This window comes from Callorhinus ursinus, unplaced genomic scaffold (genome assembly GCF_003265705.2).
Source record: "Callorhinus ursinus isolate GAN/ISIS: 27379988/994484 unplaced genomic scaffold, GSC_fseal_2.0 scaffold33, whole genome shotgun sequence".
NCBI classification, from domain to species: Eukaryota; Metazoa; Chordata; class Mammalia; order Carnivora; family Otariidae; genus Callorhinus; species Callorhinus ursinus.
Genome location: NW_027397095.1, coordinates 15332922 through 15354301, shown reverse-complemented (window position 1 = coordinate 15354301; position 21380 = coordinate 15332922).

Below are 21380 nucleotides of genomic sequence, written 5' to 3'. Positions count from 1 at the left end.
ACAGCCTGGGAGCGAAGGCTACTACCTAGGGCACCAGCTGCCAGGCCTAGGCAGCCGGTCCAAGGAGCACTCGAGTGCCGAATGTGAGAGGTAACATGGGATCAGGCCTCTTCGAGAAACTGACTGAGATACGCGAGGAAGAAAGGAAAACAGAAGCACGGACTACAGCTTGGATTATCCTCATAAGAATTTTTTTCCACAATGCCTCCAGATCATTGACATTTTAATTACTCAATATCAGAAAGCTTCAAAGAAATCTCTGCAACGTATATGTACATTAGAAAGCACAGTCACGGGGCGCCTGGGTGGCTCAGTCCGTTGAGCCACTTACTCTTGGGTTTGGCTCAGATCATAATCTCGAGCCGGTGTGATCGAGCCCCGTGTTGGGCTCTGCGCTCAGCGTGGGGTCGGCTTCAGAGTCTCTCTCCCTCTCCCTCTTGCTCTCTATCTCAAATAAACAAATAAACAACATCTTTGAGAGAAAGCAAGCAAGCAAGCAAGCAAGCAAGCACAGTCACAACACCTGTGAACCCAGTGTCCACCAAATAGATGCTGAAAGTTGCCTTTGGCTTCTGTATTTGGACCAAGTCTGTTACTTTGTTTTGATTTTGGTCTAGGTCTTTGGAAGGTTGAATAGCAAATGCCTACATCAACAGCTTTTCAGCTTTTCTGATCTTGTGCATGACCAAAGCACAGCCTTTGGAATTATTATGAATATCAAAATATTCTGTTTCAAATATAGGTAAGCATTCCAGATGATACTTAGACTGAAAATTCCCTTGTTATTGCACGAGTAAAATGCTACACTAATAAATGATTGATATATAAATGATCTGTTAAATTTATGTGCAAGCACAATTATTATGAATGTCAAATAGTTAAACAGGGAGATAGATTTAGAATATAAATATTAAAAGAGTGCATTCACTAGATTAATCTATGAGGAAAATTATACACTTTCTGAGCTAATGTTACAAAAGTTAAATAATAATTCAAGGCCAAATAGTATAGGTTAGATTATGTAATAACTATGATATTTTTTAATTGTTTGGTGTGCTTGTATTTCTAACATGAAACAAAATGATGTCTAAGGACTGAATTTAATTTTTAGGTATATAATTCCACTTAGGCCATCAGCTTTTCAAAGAAAAGCTCTATTTGAGGGGTGCCTGGATGGCTCAGTTGTTAAGCTCTGCCTTCAGCTCAGGTCATGATCCCAGGGTCCTGGGATCGAGCCCCGCATCGGGCTCCCTGCTCCACGGGAAGCCCGCTTCTCCCTCTCCCACTCCCCCTACTTGTGTTCCCTCTCTTGCTGTGCTCTCTCTGTCAAATAAATAAAGAAAATCTTAAAAAAAAAAAAAAAAGAAAAGCTCTATTTGAGAACGCTTTACATTTTATGAGGATAAATTAAAAATGGAATATCAAATTTATCACCTTAAAATTTCACAAGGGAGGCAAAAACCCAAATCAGTTATAACCACATCCACACCAAACCATCTTCAACCTCCTATGTAATCAGAATGTAATGAAGAAAAGATATATATATATATATATATAAATGATTTTAATTATTTATTTTAGAGGCAGAGAGAGAGAGCATGGTAAGGAAGGGGGCAGGAGAGGGAGGAGAGAATCTTAGGCAGACTCCACACTCAGCGTGGAGCCCAACACGGGGCTCACTCTCACAACCCTGAGGACATGACCTGAGCTGAAACCAAGAGTCAGATGCTCAATTGACTGAGCTACCCAGGTGCCCCCTCAAATATATATATTTTAAAGTTTTATTTATTTAAGTAATCTCTATACCCAGTGTGGAGCTCAAACTCACAACCCCCATTGTATGCTCTTCTGACTGAGCCTGCCAGGTACCTCAGTATTTTGTATTTGTTGATCTCTTACTGCTATTTATTGCTTTACCACATATATTGCTGAGCTCTGCTCATAATTGAATTTTCTATAAATGATATTGACTATATTTAGTCCTCTGGGGTTTTTTCACTCAATATTATATTTGAGACTTGTTTTCTTTGCTCTATCATGTTCCACATTATGTATATGCCTCCAATATCTATCCATTCCGTGACTAGACATTGGGGTGATTTCTTGTTTTGTTTTCTACTATTATTCATAAAGCTTTAAGGTTTTCTGAATATACTTTTTTTGGTGGGAGAGGGACAGAGGCAGTCCTAAGCAGACTCCCCACCGAGCACAGAGCCCCACACAGGGCTCAATCTCACAACCCTGAGACCCTGACCTGAGCTGAAATTAAGAGTCAAACCCTTAACCAACTAAGCCACCAGGCACCCTATTTCTGAGTATTCTTTTACATACATGCCAATTACATAAAAGTCCAAGAATGCTAGGATGAGTTCCTGGGAGTTGAACCCGAGTCATAATGGACAATCTTTACCAGATAATAACAAAGTGTTTTCCAAAGTGGTAGCACTAATTCATACTCCATCCACGGTATTCATATCTATTGTTTCCCTGTAACTTCACAGTATTCTTGTGATACTACCAAAGCTTACAGGGAGAAGGAACAAGGGAATGTGAAAAGAAAATTATTATGTGTTCCAGAACATCTGATCTCTTCTGGGTTCTTCTACTAACTTGTGGTAGGACTTTAGAAGAGTGGCTTAATCTTTCTGTGTCTCATTTTGATCACTCGTGAATGAAGTATTTGGACCATTATGAACTTTCACTCAACTCTAAAATTCTTGTTCTACCTAACAGTTGCAAATACTGAGACACAGAATGATAATGTGCTTTGGCCGAAGTCATACATCATACCGAGGGGTTCAAGTTCTTCATATATAAAGGGTGGGCTAGACTATATGATTGTAGATATCGCTTCCTATTTTATGGGTCTGGACTGAGAGTCTCTGATTTCAGGGCCAAGATTAAACCAGTATTCCTTAACGGATCCATTACGACAAACATTAATGAGGTATATGCTATGTGCAAGGCAGGCATCACAGGTTTAAGGAACTTATAGGCCACATTGCCTGCCATTGAGGAACTCACAGTATAAGAGAATGGAAAGGTAGGTAAACCAGGACCATTCACAGTATAATGAAATAAGTGCTATGATGGAGATATGCACACATCATGGTGGGAAGGGCAGAAGGGGGAACCAGGGACTGCTTATTGAAGGAAATGGTGCTTGGAAGTTTTGAAGGGTGAGTTATCTAGAAGACGAGCAAGGTCTCCAGAACGTAGCTCATATTCTTCGTTACTGACTTCCACGTCCTCCGGAATGTAAGCTCCATGAGGGGCTGGACTATCCCTTTGCCTGCCTTATTCTCTACATGTTCCCCAGCATCTAGCACAATGCCTGGCTCAGAAGAGTCTTTCAATAAATATTTATGAAATGAAGAAGAATACCTCCCCTTCCTAAAACACTTTGACAATTTACAAAATACTGCTCAACACATTATCTCAGTCGATCTTATCAGATCCTTTCTGGTACCATCCAAACAGATGGTCTTGAGAAATAGTCTGTGAAATGGCAAGTATCAGCAGAGATTAAAGAAACCCTGATAAAGTTGTTGTGGTTACTTTAACGAGATAAAATCTGATCGTCTTAGCAGATGTTTCTTTCGCACCGTCCCTCCTCATTCCTTACTGACAAAACAACGGTCTCGCCTCAAATGCAGGAGGCCACTCTCTCCCATCTTCCTGCCCCTCCCATCCCGCCTGTAAGAGCTCAAGAAATGAAAAAAACAAACATAGGGCTAATTGCTGTGAAAATTCAATGCCTGTCATTTTCTATTTTTATCATGACAATGAATGTGGGATTGTTGTCTCTGAACACAAGAATGGGAATTATTCATGTAGAAGAAATCAGACATGGAACAAAGAACAGCTCTGTAGGAGCAGGGTTCAACATTTCTGAGCTCATTCAGAACCACTGCCGAAGACACTTGTTCAATTTTCTATTTCTTATCTTTTCTTTCTTTCTTTCTTCCTTTCTTCTTTCTTTTTCTTTTTTCCTTTTTTTGCAAAGCTGCACTACTGCCTTGGAGCTATATTTTAAGACAATTGCTCCTGATCTGAGTAATGACCCAATTTAGGTCTCTGAGAATCTACCAAAAATGGGCCAAGAGTGGAAGAGTAAGCCTTTCATGCTTTCCCGATCTAAATAGGGTCCATCAGTTATCTTGGCTCTTAGCACCTGTGCTCTTGGCTCACAACCCTTATCACGGCGAAACTCCAGCTCACCCACGGGTTAGGTTCTGAAGTCAGCATGAGGTGAAAATAGCAGACTCAAATTTACCATTAACAATCATTCAAGGGGCACCTGGGTGGCTCAGTCGGTTAAGCATCTGCCTTTGGCTCAGGTCATGATCCCAGAGTCCTGGGATCGAGCCCCGCGCCGGGATTCCTGCTCAGCCAGTACCCTGCTTCTCCCTCTGCCTGCCGCTCCCCCAGCTTGTGCTCTCTCTCTCTCTGTGTCAAATAAATAAATAAAACCTTTAAAATATATATATATTGTTCAAAAAAATAAACTTTAAAAAAAAAAGATTATCCAAGTTAGAGGCAATAGCTCATTTACTGAAATAACATTCATTTCCATAAAATTCAAGTACATTAAGAAGTTTGTTATCGGGAGCCTACAGCAATGAGACTTTACTTAAAACTGGAAATAACGAAAGTGAATCAAAACAGTACAAGGAAGTTCATCAGTTCCTTAAGGAAGTCACTATAATCAAGACAAATATTTTATGTGGAGATTATAAGCACCAAAGTGTAAATTCCAATCTGGCTGCCGTCTGATATGTTTATGGTTGCTTCCTTCCAGTTAAGCCACATTTTGGATTTAAAATCTAAATAGATACATAGATTCCCTGATCAAAGACCCACAGCATCATCTGTCCAGCCCAGGAGTTTATTACCAGCTTCCCTGTGTTCCCAGCATTTTCAAGGGTAACTGGATTATCATTTGTGCACTTTATACCCACTTTGGTACATTTTAACTCTGGTAGAAAACTTGTACTTCTCTCTCCTAGCTTTAGCTGCCATTTTACAAAATACACCGACCTACTGTAATATTTGTGTTAATTATTTAAAATACACCCAGGGAAGGGCGCCTGGGTGGTTCAGTCGGTTAAGCATCCAACTGTTGATTTTGGCTCAGGTCACGATCTGAGGGTCGTGAGATTGAGCCCCTCGTTGGGCTCTGCGCTCAGCATGGAATCTGCTTGTTCCTCTCACTCTGCTCCTCCCCCTGCTCACTCACTCTCTCTCTCTCTCAAATACATAAATAAAATCTTTTATTTTTTCTTAATTTTTTAAAAAGATTTCTTTATTTATTTGACAGAGAGAGACACAACGAGAGAGGGAACACAAGCAGGGGGAGTGGGAGAGGGAGAAGCAGGCTTCCCGCTGAGCAGGGAGCCCGATGCGGGGCTCGATCCCAGGACCCTGGGATCATGACCTGAGCTGAAGGCAGATGGTTAACAAAGATGCTTAACGACTGAGCCACCCAGGCGCCCCTAAATAAATAAAACCTTTTAAAGATACACCCAGGGAACATTTTAAATGTCTTCCAAAGACACAGACCACCCTGTAAATTTAACTGCTTTAAGGTTTGGTACCTTTACACAACTTTCTTAATGATACGGGCCTAGAGTTTACTTATTCAATTAACTTTCACTTCTTGATGGACACCTGTGTGGCTCAATCAGTTAAGCATCTGCCTTCAGCTCAGGTCATGATCCCGGGGTCCTGGGATGGAGCCCTGCATGAACGGGGAGTCTGCTTCTCCCTCTCCCTCTGCCCCTCCCCACTGCTCATGCTCTCTCTCTCTCTCAAATAAATAAAATCTAAAAAAAAAAATCATTTAAATTTCCCATAAAACACAATATGGATGGCTTGTATATTCTACCTTGTACATGTATTTATAAATGTACTTTGTGCACAGGAATATCCAGTATATAATAGATAATATAGCAAATTCTATGTCAGTATTTTAATTACATAAAAAGGAAAGTGTTCAGAATGGAAATCACAGAGGCACACCTCTACTATGACTGTACATATCGGCGTAATTACTGACCTCTTATTACTGTTAGTTTATAGTCATCACAAAGGCAGGGACCCTGCCCTATTTTGTTGTCTTCCCTGTCCTCCATGTCTATCCATGCCTAGCTCAGTTCTGCTCAGAAACAGACGTTTACGGTGAGATGAAAGGACACAGAGAGACAGAAGAGATGCGTTCCAGAACCAGCCTGCTCTGCCCGCATTGTGACCTAAGCAATGACAATCTATCCTCTCAGCTGTCAGAACCTAAGATCAGCCTGCTGGTCAGCAACTCTCGTGCTGTCTCCTGTGCCACTGGGCTTCCTTCCTGTCAGCCTGGGGTAAGCAGCATGTGCGTTCGCAGAAGCCAAATGAGAATCATACTTTGTGAATTTCACCCACAAGTTTGCTTCGAGAATTTCAATGGTTACTGTTTTAAAAGTAGAGGCAGACCTCAGAGATGTTGTGGGTACACTTCCAGAGTACCACAATAAACCAAACATAGCAATAAAGTGAATTAAATTAATTTTCTGGTTTCCCAGTGCATATAAAAGTTATGCTTATACTATACTGGAGTCTATTAAGTGGGCAATCGCATTATGTCTAAAAAATTTACACATCTTGATTTTAAAATGCCTTATTGCTAAAAAGTGTTAATCATCCACTAAACTTTCAGCAAGCTGTAATCTTTTTGCTGGTGGAGAGTCTTGCCTTGATGTTGCATGGCTGCTGACTGATCAGGATAGAGTTTGCTGAAGGTTCGGGTGACCATAGCAATTTCTTAAAATAAGACAATGATGAAATCTGCCACATCGATGGACTCTTCCTTTCACAAACAATTTCTCTGCAGCGTGAGATCTTGTTTGATAGCATTTTACCCACCCTAGAACTCCTTTCGAAATTAGAGTCCATTCTCTCAAACCCTGCACCTGCTTTATCAATTAAATGTATGGAATATTCTAAATCCTTTGTTATCATTTCTACGGTCTCCGCAGCATCTTTACCAGGCGTAGATTTCATCTCAAAAAACCACTTCCTTTGCTCATCCATAAGAAGCAACTCCTCATCTGTTCAAGTTTGATCCTGAGATTGTAGCAATCAGTCCCATCTTCAGGCTCCACTTCTGATGCTAGTTCTCTCACTATTTCCACACCATCCCCATCTGCAGCTACTTCCTCCCTCAAAGTCAGCCATGACAGTTGGAATCGACTTCTTCCAAACTCCTCCTTCCAAATTTTGACTTCTCATGAATCGCAAATGTTCTTACTGGCATCTAGAATGGTGAGTCCTTTCCAGAAGATTTTCAACTGACCTTGCCCAAGCCATCAGAGGAATCACTGTCTATGGCAGCTAGAGCCTTACAAAATGTGTTGCTTAAATAATAAGACTTCAAAGTTGAAATGACTCCTTGATGCATAGGCTGCAGAATGGATGTTGTGCTAGCAGGCATGAAAACAACACGAATCTTGGAGGACTATCTCCACCAGAGCTCTTCGGTGACCAGGTGAACTGTCCATTAGCCGTGATTATTTTGAAAGGAATCTTTTTTTTCTGAGCTGTAGGTCTCAACAGTGGGCTTAAAACATTCAGCAAACCATGTTGTAAACAAATGTGCTGTCATCCAGCCTTTGTCATTCCTTGTAGAGAGCATAAGAGTAGACTTAGCACAATTCTTTTTTAAGATTTTATTTATTTATTTGATACAGAGAGTGCCCAAGTAGGCAGAGCAGCAGACAGAGGGGCAGGCAGAGGGAGAGGGAGAAGCAGGCTCCCCGCCGAGCAGAGAGCCCAATGTGGGGTTTGATCCCAGGGCCCTGGGATCACGACCTGAGCCAAAGGCAGACGCTTAATGACTGAGCCACCCAGGTGCCCCTACTTAGCACAATTCTTAAGGGCCTGGGATTTCTGGAATGGTCCATGAGCATCAGCTTCAACTTAAAGTCACGGGCTATAGTTGCCTCTAATAATCAGAGCACTGGCCCATCCTTTGCAGCTTTGAAGCCAGGCACGGACTTCTCCTCTCTAGCTATGAAAGTCCTAGATGGCATCTTCTTTCAGTACAAGGCTGTTTCATCTACACTGAGATTCTGTTGTTCAGTGCAGCCTCTTTGTTACTGATCTTAGCTAGACCTTCTGGATGACTTGCGGCAGCTTCTCCATCGGCACTGGCTGCTTCCCCTTGCACTTTCATGTGCTACAGATGACTCTTCCCTTAAACCTCATGAACCACCCTCTGCTGGCTTCACACTTTTCTTCCACAGCTTCCTCGCCTCTCTCAGCCTTCATAGGATCAAAGACAGTTAAGGCCTGCTCCGGATTAGGCTTGGGCTTACGGGACTGTCGTGGCTGGTTGGATCTTCTGTCCAGACCACTCAAACTTTCTCCGTAACTACAGTAGGCTGTTTTGCTTTCGTACAATTCATGTGTTCACTGGAGTAGCACTTTTAATTTCCTTCGAGAACTCTTTTTTTTTTTGCATTCACAAGGAGGCTGTTTGGTGCAAGACGCCTAGCCTAGCTTTCTTTCAGCCTGTCTCGGCTTAAGACGTGCCTTCGTCACTAAGCTTCAACATTTCTACCTTGTGATTTAAAGTGAGACATGTGATTCCTTTCATTTGAACACTTACTGGCCATTGTAGGGTTTATTAATTGGTCTAATTTCAATACCATAGTGTCTCGGAAGAAGGAGCCTCCAGGAGAGGGAGAGAGACAGGGGAACTGCCATGTCAGTGGAGTCAGTTAATGATTAAGTTCACTGTCTTATATGGGCGTGGTATGCGGTGCCCCAAAACAATTACAATAGTAACATCAAAGATCCCTGATCAAAGATCACCAGGAATACGATAATAATGAAAAACTGAAATATTGCGAGAATTACCAAAATGTGACACTGAGACATGCGGTGAGCAAATGCTGTTGCCAAAATGGTATCGATAGACTGGCTTGATGCAGGGTTGCCCCAAAGCTTCAACTTGTAAAAAACATAATTATCTGTGAAGCACAATAAAACAAGATATGCCTATAATTACTCTTACATGTGAATTTCACATTAAAATCAGGTAACACAATAGGGGATGGGATTATGACTGAGTTTTATTTTCTTTTTTATAATTTCCTTGATTTCTCAAAGTGTTCTATGATCATTATATATTCTTTTGAAACTCAGAAAGACACGTTTAAAATGCTAAATATGACATCATCTAACTCCCATTTTAAGCTATTTTAATCTCTTTCGAATTACAAAACCTCTGTATTATACCATTTAAGACTGTGATAAAAGTTGAGACACTATTTGAAAAAAGAACTGATCATTCTAAATATTTTAACGGTTTAAAAATACTATTTGTTTCTAACTTGGTGCTATTCTTTTTTTTTTTTAAGTTTATTTATTTAAGTAATCTCTACACCCAACGTGAGGCTCAAACTCATGACCGCAAGATCAAGAATCGCACACCCCTCCAACTGAGCCACCCAGGTGCCCCTAACTCGGTGCTATTCTAAATAAAAGTCCATTTCTTTCAAAGTTTTTGAGATGAAATTGCATCCTCACGACTTTTAAAAAAGATCACCTCTTGACTCAAATTTGCCTTGACTTTCGTTTACCACTCCGAAGTAGGTACCGTTTATAGAATGTTGTAAATGAGGGGCTTGATAGGGTTTGGGGAAGAAAGAGGAAGAAGAACCGAATTGCTTCATTTCCACACACTTCAAGTGTGACTACCACCCTCTGTCACACACCCATTCACGTTTACAACTGTGACATTCTGACATAGATAATTCCCTTGCACATTTAACACTCACTTGTAAAATCCACACTCTCCAACTGTAGATGGATGTCAATACATACAAGGAGAAATAAAGATGTAGTTGATCCACAGAGATCAAAGGTTGTTAAGTTGGTTGCAACATCCTCACCTCACCTCAGATCAAGTACTGCTTAATACACAGACATACATTTCCCCTACATGACGCAAATCCCATTGAATTAGAGGACTAATAGAGTTCAAAACAAAACTAAAGATGAACTAATAGAGTTCAAAACAAAACAAAAAAAGGAATTGGATGAAATATGATGTCATGAAAGCACCCTGGGCCAACCTGAGTTCCGAGCTCTGCTACCACATATTATGTAAACTTAAAAAGTTGAGCTGGAAGAACTCTATAGACCACTTTAGTTCCAAAATACCATTATTTGTCAGATTCCAAATTCCAACGCAGTAACACTTCTTTGTTTAGTAAATAATTAGTTTTCTATGGAAGCACCGGAATTTTTGCATCATGTCTATAATTCGTATCATTCTGGCATCTACCCGAATATTCCTAGTCCTGAAACATAAGCCTCAACCTAGGTTCTGCCTTAAGCACTCCATAAGTTGAACTGGAAAAGCACTACCCAGTGTAATACCAACTCATTATCAAGCACGAACTGAGAGAAAACCGTTACTTAAGAGGAAACAATGTTTAATTGCTATCGTGACACCTTTTGAGATAAAGAATATTGGCCAAAATAATAATGTGTAATCTAATTATACATTCAGTGTGCAGTAGGAATTTAGGGGCTTCATTTATCCCAAGTGGATGACTCCCAAGTTTCCATCTCTGTGTCCAGCCCAGAACAATCTCCTGAGCTCTAGACCCACATATCCATCTGCTGATTAGATGTCTCTCACACTTCCCTACCAACAGACACTTAACATTTAATAGATTCCAAACTGAACTCATCATCTCCTGCTCCTGCACCTCAAATCTGCTCCTCTTCCTGGGTCAATGGTCTTGGAGGATAGCGCTACCATTGTCTTGGGGGCTTAGGTTTTAAACCTCGCCACGTCATCGTTGACTTCCCTCATGCCTAATCGGCGGTCATGTCCTCTCAAGTCCTGTCAATCCACGTCCAGCATTTCTCTCATCCACCTTCTCCTCCCCATGTCCACTGCTCCATCACCTAGTTTGGACCCAATTCACCTCCAGTTATACTTCTGAAGTGGCTCTCTAGTTGGTCTCCCTGATTCTAGTCTCTACCCCTTACCCTTCGATCCATCTCTCACATTCCTGCAAGACAAACTGCACAGACTCAAGATTTAAACTCTTTTTTTATTAAGATTTTATTTATTTATTTGAGAGAGAGAATGAGATAGAGAGAGCATGAGAGGGAGAAGCAGACTCCCTGCTGAGCAGGGAGCCCGATGTGGGACTCGATCCCGGGACTCCAGGATCATGACCTGAGCCGAAGGCAGTCGCTTAACCAACTGAGCCACCCAGGCGCCCCAAGATTTAAACTCTTATACCCAAAAACTTTGTCTCCCTTTTCCTAGAGAATATTGGTTTTCATACATTTTTTTTTATTTTCCAAAAAGGATGATTGTTTTCTTAGACAAAAAATCTGACAGATTTTTGACACATATAAACATATTTTATTAATATGAACTTATTATAAGTTCACAATCATTACGTGGAGCACCTGGGTGGCTCAGTTGGTTAAGCATCTGACTCTTGGTTTTGCTCAGGTCATGATCTATGGGTCTTGAGATCCAGCCCTGCCTAGGGCTCCATGCTTAATGGGGAGTCTGCTTGAGATTCTTTCTCTCCCTCTGCCCCTCCCGCCAGCGCACGCATGCACACACGCTCTCTCTCTTTCTCTCTAAAATAAGTAAATCTTTTTTTTTAAGTTAACAATCATTACATATATGTATCATAAAGTCAATGGGGAAAAAAATAAAGCTTTCCTGATAAACACAAAAATCCAAAAATCAAGGGTAAGTAAACAATGTTCTCATATAAACATTCAATTTATTTCTGTTTTTTAATTTTGTTTGTACAGTGTTGAGAAAATTCTTACACACACAGATAAGTAATTGCAAATGCTAAAAATTTTAACAATTAATCTTGCAATATACCTTATTTGCACAAGAAGGCAAAAGTAGCTTTTTATATTTTGGGGGGGAGGGGCAGAGGGAGAGAGAATCTTAAGCAAGGCTCCATGCCCAGCACAGAACCCAATGCAGGGCTCGATCCCATGACCCTGAGATCATGACCTGAGCCAAAATCAAGAGTCGGCTGCTTAGCTGACTGAGCCACCCAGGCACCCACAAAAGTAACTTTACTACAAGGTCTGCATGAAAACAAGTCAAGTGGTAGAATAAATTATTTTAATGTCTCTAATGTGTTAATTTTTGTATATCACATAAATGGGTAATTTCTCATGCTTTTAAAATATATATATTTCATCATATATTTTTAAAGTAGAAAAATAAATCAAATCTATGGAAGCTCTAAAATACTTGTACAGAATCTCTGAGTTCATGAAATGTAATTAGAAGCCCTTGCCATAAAAAAAAAAGTGCTTGCTGATCTGGCCTCAATATATTCTTCTGAACTTACTGTCCTCTATCGCCTTTCACACATTTTTTTTTAAGATTTTATTTATTTATGAGAGAGAGAGAGAGCACAAATAGAGGGGAGAGGCAGAGGAAGAAGCAGGCTCCCTGCCCAATGCAGGGCTCAATCCCAGGGTTCTGGGATCATGACCTGAGCCAAAGGCGGATGCTCAACTGACTGAGCCACCCAGGTGCCCAACTTTCACACATTTTTTTTTAAAGATTTTATTTATTTGACAGAGAGAACACAAGCAGAGGGAGAGAGAGGGAGAAGCAGGCTCCCCGCTGAGGAAGGAGCCCGATGTGGGACTCGCTCCCAGGACCCTGGGATCATGACCTGAGCCGAAGGCAGCCACTTAACCAACTGAGGCCCCCAGGCGTCCCTCACACATTTTTAAAAAGCAAGAAAACTTGTTTATGTTTTTCAGATTATCAGTATTAGTGGTTGTAGAAGAAAATCTGTCCAATACAGAAAAGAATGAAATACAGATGATCCCCAACTTCCGATGGTTAGACTTACAATTTTTTGATTTTACAATGGTGCCAAAGTGATACACATTCAGTAGAAATTGTACTTTAAATTTTGATTTGGATCTTTTCCCAGGCTAGCAATATGGGGTACAATGCTCTTTGGTGACACCGACCAGCAGCAAGCCCCAGCTCCCAGTCAGCTATGCAGTCCCAAGGGTCAACAAATACAACCACTCTGTTTTTCACTTTCAGTACACTATTCAATAAAGTACACGAGATAGTCAACATTTTATTTTTAAAATGGCCTTTGTGTTAGCCGATTTTGCCCAGCTATAAGCTGACGTAGATGTCTGGTAAGCTATGCCAAAGCTTTGACATTCAGTAGGTTAGATGTATGAAATGCATTTGTGACTTTGGTATTTTCAACTTATGATGAGTATATGGGGACCTAACCCCATTGTGAGCTGACAAAGAACTGTAGAGAAAAACCACCTGTTATCATTCAGAGGAAGGATAACTACTATAAATATTTTTGTGTGATTTTTTTGAGTCTTTTCCCTTTCATAGTAAGACTGATAGGTTATGGGGAGGGGTGCCAAGTGCTTAAATAGATGATCCCATTTAATTCCCACAAACACCCTATCATGCAATTAATTTTATTATTTCCATTTAACATTGAGGAAACAGAAGACGAAACAGGTTGAGCAAATTGCCCAGTCACAGAGTAAATAGCAGACCACTCTGTGTCCGACTCCAGAGACCAAGGACTTAACCGTACCACTATACTGACAGCCTTGTCATGCCCTTTTTCTCTTATTTGAAACTCTGCCCTCTGGAACTTACTGTTCGTTGAAGACCTCTTCCTCCGCTCATGCCATTTCCTTCGCTAGGACTGCCTTTTCCATCTTTCTGCCTAGCCAAATCCTACTGATCATTCAAGCGCCACCCACTCCTCAAAGCTTCTCTAACTGACCCTCAGCTCTCCTTCTGGAAGTCCCAATGTTCTTTCCTTGCACTCCATGTATTCCTCCCTCCTGCCTCAACCTCTTCCCCTTCCTCTGCCTCCCACACTAACACAGACAGCAGGAGATTACTATATTTGTCAGTGCTGAGTGACTAGTGGCCCTGTTCCAGTTCCCACGCTTTGGACCTGGGGCTAAGCAGTTGCTCCGGGACACAGCTACTGGGCAAGAGGGAACTGGCTTGGCCTTCTGGATCCTAAGTGAAACCAAAGCTCCTGTACACACAAGTCAAACAAATTGTTTCTGCTGGGATCTAGATAAAGCCAATCTGCCTCCCCTCGTCCCGGGGCTGCCTGTTGCATTTTTACCTTCTTTTCCCTTCAAGGCTGCTCTTTGAAGCTGATTTCCTCCCCAAAAATTACTTACAGTGTGGGATAATGCCAGCTTTCTGATGATCTGCCCTGGGTTCTAAAAAGGCAGCCTTGGTGGCTAAACAAGTTTTGTTGTTGTTGCTGTTTATTCCGAAGTTTTTGTGCCCCTCACCCCACCCCCACCCCGGAAGAGGCCATTGCAATTGAAAACCAATGCTCTGGATCCACTATTATGAAACTTAGTTCCATGGAACCATATTTCCAAGCTTCACAAGTCATCCCTAGGGGTCCCTGAAAGAAAGTGTGGACATGTTTATCTAACCTACATGCTGAAGGGTAAAAGCCAGGGATTGTCCACATGCCAACTGGAATGTGGCCTCAAGAGACTGGGCTTGGAAGCCATGAGCGCTCTGGATGCATGCCATTTATAGAAAGACAAGTTTGCTGATGTATTTCTGATACACCACATCCTTCCTACAGGGCTGGGGAAAATGGGAATCTCCAGCCGGAACTGTGCCCTAACTCAAGATCCACAGGTCTAACTGCCTAGCAGACAACTTTCCGTAGGTGTACGACAGACACATCAAACCTCACATGTCTAAATAAGCCCCTGATAGGGCGCCTGGGTGGCTCAGTTGGTTGGGTGACAGCCTTTGGCTCAGGTCAGGATGGACTCCCCAGATTGAGCCCTGCATCGGGCTCCCTGCTCAGTGGGGAGTTTGCTTCTCCCTCTGACCCTACCCCTTCTTGTGCTCGCTCTCTCTCTCTCTCTCTCAAATAAATAAAATAAAATCTTAAAAAAAAAAAAATAAGCCCCTGATATTCCCTCAACCCCGACCTTCTCACCCCGGCAACCCCATCCTCCCAACTGTTCACATCAAAACCCCAGTGGCATTCCTGGGGCTTTGCTTTTTTCTCCCGTGCCATTTATGGTCCGGAGCAAACCCCGCTGGCCCTCCTGCCCAAGTCTGACCACTGTTCAGCAGTTCACCATCCCATTGCCACCACAGTATCCCAGGCCACCACCATTTCTCTCTTGGCCCTTCGCGGTGGCCTCCTACCAGGTTTCCCTACCCTGCCCTTGCTGTGTTTTCAGTCTCTTCTGCATCCAGCAGCCAGGGTGATGCTGTTGGCACTGAACAGAATCTACTCAAAACTCTCCAGGGACTTTCCACGTGGCTCCTAAAGAAAGCCTTGCCGTTCTCGAACATGCCAAGCACACTCCCACCCCAGGGCTTTGCACTTGCTCTTTCTTCCACCTTGGAAGGCTTTTTTCAAACCAGATCTCCGGGGGTTGGGGGGGTGTCTTCTTCATTTCCTCTGGGTCTTTACTTAAAATTCATCTTCTCATGCAGGCCTTCCCTAGTCACCCTGCAAAACTGAAATAGAAATATCCTGGCACCTCGGGCCTCTGTTCCCTGTTTTTCTTTGTAGGGCTATCATTAGCCAGCAAACTATACATTTCACTTACCTATCATGTTAGTTGCTTGACTACTTCACTTGAACTTTAATTCCATGAGGGCAGAAAATTTTACCTGTTTTCTTCACTGCTGTATCAACGTTGCCTGTCACAAAGTAGTCACTCAACAAATGTTTGTTAAGTAAATAGGTGTTGATTGAATAAAACACACCAGATCTGGATGAATAATGAATTCACCCTAGTTTAATGATTTTCCGACTACCTTCAGAGCTCCAGTGTCCCCTTTATAAGGAGAAGGAACCCAAAGGGATAAGGCTCTAGACCCCCAGTCCCCTTCTTTAACCCGAATCTGACACATTGGCCTTCCATGACAGCTTTGTTTTAAAGAAAACATCACTTGGCTGGGATTCTTTTTTTTTTTTTTTTTTTTTTTTTTTAAGAGAGAGAGAGACAGAGAGCATACACACACACGATCCAGGGGTGGGGGGTGGGGGGGAGAGACAGAGGGAGAGGGAGAGAATCTTAAGCAGGCTTGATGCCCAGCATGGAGCCCAAGGCAGGGCTCGATTTCATGACCCTGAGATCATGACCTGAGCCAAAATCAAGATTCAGACACTTAACCGACTGAGCCACCCAGGTGCCCTTACTTGTATGGGTTTTTAAGAATTGTTTCAAAACTGCCGTAAATCTAAAGAAATCAGAGAGCGTGACCTCCTCAGGCTAAGAACAATGACCTGCTTCAGGGGATGGATATGTTGGGTACTCTCTAGTTCCATCTTCCTAAAATTGGGCTCTGACAATGTGGTCCAGGTGTCCCAGAGAAGGCCTTAGGATATAAACAAAGCACATTATCCTGAGCTGCAACTTTACCTCAAATTTGGGAGCAAAACCTAGGGGCGCCTGGGTGGCTCAGTCGGTTAAGCAACTGGCTCTTGATTTCAGCTTAGGTCATGATCTCAAGGTCGTGTAACTGAGCCCCGCATGGGGCTCCATGCTGAGCGAGGAGCCTGCTTGAGATTCTCTCCCTCTCTCTCTACCCCTCCCTCACTCACTCTCTCTTTGAAAAAAGAAAAAAAAAACCAACTAGGGGCGCCTGGGTGGCTCAGTCAGTTAAGCATCTGCCTTCAGCTCAGGTCATGATCTCAGAGTCCTAGGATAGAGCCCCACGTAGGGTTCCCTGCTCAGTGGGGGGGGGGGTGGTTCTGCTTGTCCCTCTCCCTCTGCCCCTCACCCCTGCTCATGATCTCTCTTGAATGCTTTCTCTCCCTCTCTCTCTCAAATAAATAAAATCTTTAAAAAAAACAACTAATTTTCTATTGAAATAAGGACATAACAGAATAAAAACTTCTCATGAATTTACAAAATAAAACACAAGCTTTTACAGAAATTGGGCACATGTAAGATGCTACTTCAAACTACTCCCTGACTTGCCAAGGTCCACATATATTTTTCTCCACTATAAAGAAAAGCAGAATTGTTTGAGAAACACCATATCCAGCTGATCTTCTGTACCATGGGAAGAACAGAGGAGCTAAGAAATAAAGAAGTGTCATCAAGATGGCCTAAAATGATAAGACATGCTTACCTAGGTAGTCTCCTTACAATAATGTTTTAACATTGGCCTGGAACATTTGCTGATCAGGCAGGATGGGCTAAGCTCTGTCTACATTATACAGATGCCATTAGAAAATACTCATAGTCGGAGCCCTTTGCTATTGTGACTGCTCTAGAAAAACAGCATCAGATTTCCTGCAGCTCAGGGCATGTGTCCCCCTTCTCCTGGGAGGTCTGGACCAATGGACAAAAGCAAAAGCTAGAATTGCAGCAAACTCTTTATTTCATCCTATCTATATTTATTGAAAAGCTACTCCATACTCAATACTAAGATTAAAAAAAAAAAGAGTATGACACTGTTTTCCAAACCTAAGATTTTTTTAACCATTACCATGATCATAGTTTTCTAACCAACTAAAAACTGTGTTAACAACAATTAGGGATGGTGATACTTGCAAAATGTGTGTGTGTGTGTGTGTGTGTGTGTGTGTGTGTATATATATCTTAAGTGTTCCCACTGATTACTAAGTCTGAGGAATCCCTATTGGATGTGATCAGCCTGCAGCTAGGAAACAATTTTCACTAGCAACATTTTCCAGAGTATCTATCAGTCATGTGGGATTTCCAATATTTATGGGCTTCTTAGGAAGGCAAGTACCAGAGTCATGAATGAAGGGATGGCTGATTTCCACAAATGATCTATGAAAACCATGACACATTAGGAAATAATAAAGATGAATAGCTCTGGATTAAAAAAATAAATAAATAATAGGAGCCCTGAGTTGTACAAGCTCAGCCACAAAAACATTGTGCTACTTCTCTTCTCTGCGCCTCAACTTCCTCATTTGGAAAATGAGGGCTTTGATGGACAATGTTCCTTTAAGCTCTGATATTTTCAGAGCCAGGGGCCCCTGGCTGGCTCAGTCGGTAGAGCATGTGACTCTTGATCTCAGGGTTGGAAGTTTGGGCCCCACATTGGGTGTAGAGATGACTTAAAAATAAAATCCTTTAAGAAAAAAATTAAAACATACACAAAACCCACATTCATTGCCAGGCCACTCAGCACATGTACATACTCTGAAAGAGTCAACAAATACCACCAACATGTAAGGACCAGACGTGAGTCAATAAGTTGTCAGGGAAAGCCCCATTAAACAAACGGACCTTGCTCCTCATTCTCATTTTCAACAGGAGTAAGAATTCAAAGTCCAAGAAAACTATGCTGCCTCGCCCTTCCTCACACCGCATTCCAACACAAGATTACTCCTCAAGGCTTCAGAAGTCAAATCAGGGATTGTCTGCACATCCAAATGCAATCGAGCAAGCCCCATCTGCTGGTTGGCAGCTACGGGGACAAGCACTGAACAGAACGTGAACAGTACTCTTCAAGATGTGGATGTGATTGGATTTAGGCTACCTTGGAGAGGACTGGTCTGAACAAGAGGTCCGGAAGACCCCCGGGCCCAAGCAGGAGGTCAAGAAAACCTGCATGGGAAAAGAAGTAGAGGGGCGCCTGGGTGGCTCAGTCGGTTAGGCATGTGCCTTTGGCTCAGGTCATGATCTTGGGGTCCTGGGATCGAGCCCCTCATCAGGATCCCTGTTCAGTGGGGAATTTGCTTCTCCCTCTCCCTCTGCCACTCCCCAACACTTGTGCTCTCTCTCTCTCTCTAATAAATAAGTAAAAATAAATAAAATAAAAATAAAATATTAAAAAAAATAAAAGATGTCGATGCCTGCCCAGAACTGGTTCCTCTCCAGTCTTCTCTGGGAGCAACAGCATTTCTTTCTAGAAGCTGTCTGGCCACACATTCACTTGGCCTTCTTTCAGTTTGGGTTTTAAAAGTACTACCAAATAATGAAAGTCCAGAGCGGGAGGGCTCTTAGAGAGAGGGTCTAGGCTGGGGTGCCAATGTTAGCAGGTGAGCCTCATTCAGCACATGTTTTGTGAGAACAGGACGGATCTAAAATGATTTTGATTTTGGAATACCTTTGCGAGGAGCACATACTCTCCCATTTCTGTAGGCAGCCACCCCTCCTGGACTTACACAGAGCAGCCAGGCCCCAAAACACTTTTCAGTTTGAGCTAAGACTCGGAGACCAGACCTTTCCATGACGCCACTGCTGCTTTCCAGTTTCCCTCTTCACATCTGCCCTATGAAGGATCAGCCTCAGCCTGGTCCCCAGCAGCCACCCAAAACTAAACAACCCCAAAGTCAAATCGGTCTGAACCTTCTCTTAGAAAGCATTTAATTCAGGGGCGCCTGGGTGGCTCAGTTGGTTAAGCGACTGCCTTCGGCTCAGGTCATGATCCTGGAGTCCCAGGATCGAGTCCCACATCGGGCTCCCTGCTCGGCAGGAAGTCTGCTTCTCCCTCTGACCCTTTCCCCTCTCATGCTCTCTCTCTACCTCATTCTCTCTCTCAAATAAATAAATAAAATCTTTAAAAAAAAAAAAAGAAAGCATTTAATTCAAATATAAGAGAGCTTTGCCTGCACTACGGCCCCAGCCAACAGAGGGAGCACTTGGAAGTGGGCCTGCACACTAAGCACTGGGCTTTTCTCTCCATGGCAGATGGCGGACTAGGAAGACAGGGAACTGTCACAGGCTAAGGGTGGGGTCAGCCAGGTTCTTCAGCGCCTTGAAGAAGAGCCAGAGCACCAGAGCCTCTACGTATCTGCAACTCACTAGAAGGCAGGTCCACGCAAGGAGTTTTCGTTGATGTGGTATTAAAAGCCAAAACCACAAAAGACCCTGTGACAGGAGGCTACCACCTGGAAAGAAAGCAAAACAGTAAATCCCTCGGAGGCAATTCAAATGTGTTTTTATCAAATGTCTGCCGTGTGTCCCATATTGTCCTGAACATGCCCACGTTCAAACACTATGTCTCACTGTCAGATCATGTGTCCCAATTTGTTGTTCAAAAAGTGTAATTACTGGGGTGCCTGGGTGGCACAGTCAGTTGAGCAGACGACTTGTGGTTTGGGCTCAGGTCAGGATCTTGGGGTCATGAGATCCAGGCCCACATTGGGCTCCACACTCGGTGCAGCGTCTGCTTGGGACTTTTTCTCCCTTTCCCCTGACCCTCGTCCCCATGCTCGCCCTCTCTCTCTCTCTCAAATGAATAAACAAATCTTTAAAAAATTAAAATTAGGGGCGCGTGGGTGGCTCAGTCGTTAAGTGTCTGCCTTCAGCTCAGGTCATGATCCCAGAGTCCTGGGATCAAGCCCCACATCGGGCTCTCTGCTTGCCGGGAAACCTGCTTCTCCCTCTCCCACTCCCCCTGCTTATGTTCCTCCTCTCGTTCTGTCAAATAAATAAATAAATAAATAAATAAATCTTTAAAAGAAATTAAAATTAAAATTTTTTAAAAGTGGGGGGCACCTGGGTGGCTCATTTGGTTAAGTGTCCAACTCTATCTCAGCTCAGGTCTTGATCTCAGGGTCATGAGTTTGAGCCCCACATTGGGCTCCACGCTAGGCATGGAGCCTACTTAAAAAAAATAAAAATAAAAAAATGGGAGATTTTACATTAAAAAGTTTTTATTCCCATCTTTTCTTGAAAAATCAGAAAATCTGGCCATGTTGGTCCCATACTCTCATGTGGTAATGACTGGCCAGAGCTGAATAGGAGCTGCCCCTATGTGAGGGGACATGCATTCTCTAAGTAGCCACATTCCTCACCATTCCCTACAGCCTCCTCTACTCCTCTCCTGCAGATGGCTATAGGGGGCCATTTATTATGACATTCGAACTATTGTTTTTCTTCCAGTAAAGAAGATGAGGTGTGCCTGAGTGGCTCGGTCGGATGAGCATCCCACTCTTGATTTCAGCTCTGGTTGTGATCTTGGGGTTATGAGATTGGGCCCCGCGTTAGGATCTGTTCTCAGTGTGGAGTCTGCTTGGGATTCTCTCTTTCCTTCTCCCCCTCTCCCTACTTGCATGCTCTCTCTCTCTCTCAAATAAATAAATAAAAATCTTTAAAAAAAAAAGATGAAATATTTCTCCTGTGTCTAACGGAAGTAGGAAAACAAATGCTAAATATGTGCCACATATTTCAAGAAAAACATAGCATTTTTTGCAAAAACAAAGAATATTGCTATGTATTCAATATGCCAAACAAATGTGTCTTTCAATAAAATATATCTGTCTTGCTTCACTCATTTAAATCACATGTCTGCACCTACCGGCATATGAGCTGCCACTTCTGCT